This window comes from Narcine bancroftii, unplaced genomic scaffold (genome assembly GCF_036971445.1).
Source record: "Narcine bancroftii isolate sNarBan1 unplaced genomic scaffold, sNarBan1.hap1 Scaffold_105, whole genome shotgun sequence".
Lineage (NCBI taxonomy): Eukaryota > Metazoa > Chordata > Chondrichthyes > Torpediniformes > Narcinidae > Narcine > Narcine bancroftii.
The window spans coordinates 300,676-305,804 of record NW_027211821.1 but is presented as its reverse complement, the minus strand read 5'-3'; the positions used below and the strand labels follow the sequence as shown (position 1 = coordinate 305,804).

The window sequence follows — 5,129 nt, the reverse complement described above, 5'->3', positions numbered from 1 at the left end:
TTGATGAGTTGGAAAGATGCTGTTACACCTAAAAATACTCAATTCCTCTGTGATATGGTGGCAGGCCTAACTTTGATTTGATCAGATGTTCTTCCACAGATTCACATTTAAACATTCTGTGTCCATGGGCACCTTTAATTCAACATTTTTGTAAAATTTAATCACTGGGACCTTGCTTTATATGTTTGTGTTTTTTAATGTTAGTGAAATTTTATGTACTCACTAAAGAACTTCAGAAGGGAAGGGGAAGGAATTTGGAGTATCGTATACTCTTTAAATCATGTTCTATTAGACATATGTTATAATTGTTTAAATGTTTATCACTTTATTTCTGTTTGTTATGATATAATGGTTAGACATGATCAATTCATTTTTATAATTTGTATTTTATCTGAATCTTCCTTTTTATGTATTACCATTGATTTTTGGTTTCTGTTTGTTTTCTGTTTCTTAAAGGCCACAGAAAATATTTTAAAAGAGAGCCTCATGCCTTTGAAGCAATGGGCCTCCTGCCGGGTACCGGATATGAAATGGGCCACCAGCCGGATGTGGAAAGGGCCTCCTGCCAGATGCCGGATGTGGCTTAGTCCTCCTGCCGGATGTGGAATGGGCCTCCATCCGGATGCCGGATGTGAAATGGGCCTCCTGCCGGATGTGGAATGGGACTCCTGCCGGATGCTGGATGTGGAATAGTCCTCCTGCCGGATGTGGAAAGAGCCTCAATCCGGATGCCAGATGTGCAGTGTGCCTCCTGCTGGGAAGGTAATTGTTTACATATTTTTTGGTCTCATGCACCTATTTCCACTTTTTGTGAAGATACCTTTCATATCTGCTCAGGTTCAGAATCAGGATTTATTGTCAAGAACATTTTCCTAATATTTGGTGATTTGGGGCAGCAGGATGGAGAAAACATTCATCTCATAACCATCGTTCAGAACTACTCTTAAAAATAAAGTTAACAGTGCACAAAAAAGCAAGGCTGTGTCTTTGGCTCATTGATTATACAGGATCTGGTGGCATCAGGGAAGAAACTGACATTGTGGCATTGACCTCTCTCTATTCCTCAGGCTCCAGTACCTTATCCAATGATAGTAGAGTGAGGAAGTTATGGTCTGGATGGTGGAGGTTTTCTGTGATAGAGACTTTTATTTTAAGACAGCATGTCATGTATAGATTCTGACTGGAGTGAATTCTACTGCCTGTGATGTTACAGGGAGAGATAAAAACCCTCTCGAAATTATGATTTTCCTGAGATATGGCACCTCCAGACCATGCAGTGATGCAACCTACCAGAATGATCTGCATAGTATACCTTTGGAGGTTAAGGAGTGTCTTCATTGCGATAATGAATCTCCTCAGGCACATCACACGGTATAGCCAATGGTGAGGCTCTTTTGTGAAAGCATCACCATGGAGGCGCAATGACAGATCCTCAGAGTTTTAATGCTTAGGAATTTGACGTTTGCAAACATCTGCACTCCTGAGACCTCCATCAAGACTGGGTCGTGTTCTTTTGACTTCCTGCACAATCCAAAATCTTATCCTTTGTTTTGTTGACATTGAGTGAAAAGTTTGATTTGTTAGCATTTAACCAGCTAATCTATGTCCTTCCTTCTTCGCTTCATCATTGCCATTTATTGTTTGCTGACAATTGTGGTGTCATCCGCCAACATGTTGATAGCCATGGAATTATGGCTCACCACACACAGTCATGGGTTTACAGAGAGTAGAGCAGGGGACTAAGCACACATCCTTGGACTGCGCCTGTGTTGATGATCAGTGGGGAAGAGACCTTGTTTCCAATTCGTCCTGACTGTGGTCTTCCAATGAGAATGTCAAAGATCCAATTGCAGAGTAAGGTACAGAGGGATAGAGTTAGTTGATTTTTGACCAGAACTGAGGAATCAATGGTATTGAAGGACGTCCTGAAGTGGATAACTAATCTAATATTGCTCCTTTTGGATCAACAGAGCCAAAGTAAATGAATTGAACTATGAATTAACCACATGTCATCTCTTTTGCCTCCCTTGTTGCTCGACGTTCAATATTGATAAGTTGGAAAGATGCTGTTGCCCCTAAAAATATTCAATTCCTCTGTGATATGGTGGCAGGCCTAACTTTGAATTAATCAGATGTTCTTCCACAGATTCACATTTAAACATTCTGTGTCCATGGGCACTTTTAATTCAACATTTTTGTAACATTTAATCACTGGGACCTTGCTTTATATTTTGTGTTTTTTAATGTTAGTGAAATTTTATGTACTCACTAAAGAACTTCAGAAGGGAAGGGGAAGGAATTTGGAGTATCGTATACTCTTTAAATCATGTTCTATTAGACATATGTTATAATTGTTTAAATGTTTATTACTTTATTTCAGTTTGTTATGATATAATGGTTAGACATGATCAATTTATTTTTATAATTTGTATTTTATCTGAATCTTCCTTTTTATGTATTACCATTGATTAATGGCTTCTGTTTTTTTCCTGTTTCTTAAAGGCCACTGAAAATATTTTAAAAGAGAGCCTCATGCCTTTGAAGCAATGGGCCTCCTGCCGGGTACCGGATATGAAATGGGCCACCAGCCGGATGTGGAAAGGGCCTCCTGCCAGATGCCGGATGTGGCTTAGTCCTCCTGCCGGATGTGGAATGGGCCCCCATCCGGATGCCGGATGTGAAATGGGCCTCCTGCCGGATGTGGAACGGGACTCCTGCCGGATGCTGGATGTGGAATAGTCCTCCTGCCGGATGTGGAAAGAGCCTCAATCCGGATGCCGGATGTGCAGTGTGCCTCCTGCTGGGAAGGTAATTGTTTACATATTTTTTGGTCTCATGCACCTATTTCCACTTTTTGTGAAGATACCTTTCATATCTTGTCAGGTTCAGAATCAGGATTTTTTGTCAAGAACATGTCCTAATATTTGGTGATTTGGGGCAGCAGGATGGAGCAAACATTCATCTTATAACCATCGTTCAGAACTACTCTTAAAAATAAAGTTAACAGTGCACAAAAAAGCAAGGCTGTGTCTTTGGCTCATTGATTATACAGGATCTGGTGGCATCAGGGAAGAAACTGACATTGTGGCATTGACCTCTATTCCTCAGGCTCCAGTACCTTATCCAATGATAGTAGAGTGAGGAAGTTATGGTCTGGGTGGTGGAGGTTTTTCATGATAGAGACTTTTATTTTAAGACAGCATGTCATGTATAGATTCTGACTGGAGTGAATTCTAGTGCCTGTGATGTTACAGGGAGAGATAAACACCCTCTCGAAATTATGATTTTCCTGAGAGATGGCACCTCCAGACCAGGCAGTGATGCAACCTACCAGAATGATCTGCATAGTACACCTGTGGAGGTTAAGGTGTGTCTTCATTGCGATAATGAATCTCCTCAGGCACATCACACAGAATAGCCAATGGTGAGGCTTTTTTGTGAAAGCATCACCATGGAGGCTCCATGACAGATCCTCAGAGTTTTAATTCTTAGGAATTTGACGTTCGCGAACATCTGCACTCCTGAGACCTCTATGAAGACTGGGTCGTGTACTTTTGACTTCCTGCAGAATCCAAAATCTTATCCTTTGTTTTGTTGACATTGAGAGAAAGGTTTGATTTGTTAGCATTCAACCAGCTGATCTATGTCCTTCCTTCTTCGCTTCATCAGTGCCATTTATTGTTTGCTGACAATTCTGGTGTCATCAGCCAACATGTCGATAGCAATGGAATTATGGCTCACCACACACAGTCATGGGTTTACAGAGAGTAGAGCAGGGGGCTAAGCACACATCCTTGGACTGCGCCTGTGTTGATGATCAGTGGGGAAGAGACCTTGTTTCCAATTCGTCCTGACTGTGGTCTTCCAATGAGAATGTCAAAGATCCAATTGCAGAGTGAGGTACAGAGGGATAGACTTAGTTGATTTTTGACCAGAACTAAGGAAACAATGGTATTGAAGGACGTCCTGAAGTTGATAACTCATCCAAAATTGCTCCTTTTGGATCAACAGAGACAACCTAAATGAATTGAACTATGAATTAACGACATGTCGTCTCTTTTGCCTCCCTTGTTGCTCGACGTTCAATATTGATGAGTTGGAAAGATGCTGTTGCCCCTAAAAACACTCAATTCCTCTGTGATATGGTGGCAGGCCTAACTTTGAATTACTCAGATGTTCTTCTACCGATTCACATTTAAACATTCTGTGTCCATGGGCACCTTTAGTTCAACATTTTTGTAACATTTTATCACTGGGACCTTGCTTTATATGTTTGTGTTTCTTTAATGGTAGTGAAATTTTATGTACTCACTAAAGAACTTCAGAAGGGAAGGGGAAGGAAGGAATTTGGAGTATTGTATACTCTTTAAATCATGTTCTATTAGACATATGTTTTAATTGTTTAAATGTTTATCACTTTATTTCTGTTTGTTATGATATAATGTTTAGACATGATCAATTTACTTTTATAATTTGTATTTTATCTGAATCTTCCTTTTTATGTATTACCATTGATTAATGGCTTCTGTTTGTTTCCTGTTTCTTAAAGGCCACTGGAAATATTTTAAAAGAGAGCCTCATGCCTTTGAAGCAATGGGCCTCCTGCCGGGTACCGGATATGAAATGGGCCACCAGCCGGATGTGGAAAGGGCCTCCTGCCAGATGCCGGATGTGGTTAGTCCTCCTGCCGGATGTGGAATGGGCCTCCATCCGGATGCCGGATGTGAAATGGGCCTCCTTCCGGATGTGGAATGGGACTCCTGCCGGATGCTGGATGTGGAATAGTCCTCCTGCCGGATGTGGAAAGAGCCTCAATCCGGATGCCGGATGTGCAGTGTGCCTCCTGCTGGGAAGGTAATTGTTTACATATTTTTTGGTCTCATGCACCTATTTCCACTTTTTGTGAAGATACCTTTCATATCTGCTCAGGTTCAGAATCAGGATTTATTGTCAAGAACATTTTCCTAATATTTGGTGATTTGGGGCAGCAGGATGGAGAAAACATTCATCTCATAACCATCATTCAGAACTACTCTTAAAAATAAAGTTAACAGTGCACAAAAAAGCAAGGCTGTGTCTTTGGCTCATTGATTATACAGGATCTGGTGGCATCAGGGAAGAAACTGACA

At 41.0% G+C, this 5,129-nt stretch overlaps 1 long non-coding RNA gene across 1 annotated transcript; it reads left to right on the top strand.

Annotated features, from left to right (window-relative positions):
• Nucleotides 1–554: 554 nt before the first annotated feature.
• On the top strand, nucleotides 555–4,613 carry LOC138750205 (uncharacterized). The gene is made up of 3 exons (XR_011349158.1): nucleotides 555–762; nucleotides 2,503–2,808; nucleotides 4,550–4,613. It is a non-coding gene; the product is annotated as an uncharacterized lncRNA (long non-coding RNA).
• The last annotated feature ends 516 nt before the right edge of the window (nucleotides 4,614–5,129 follow it).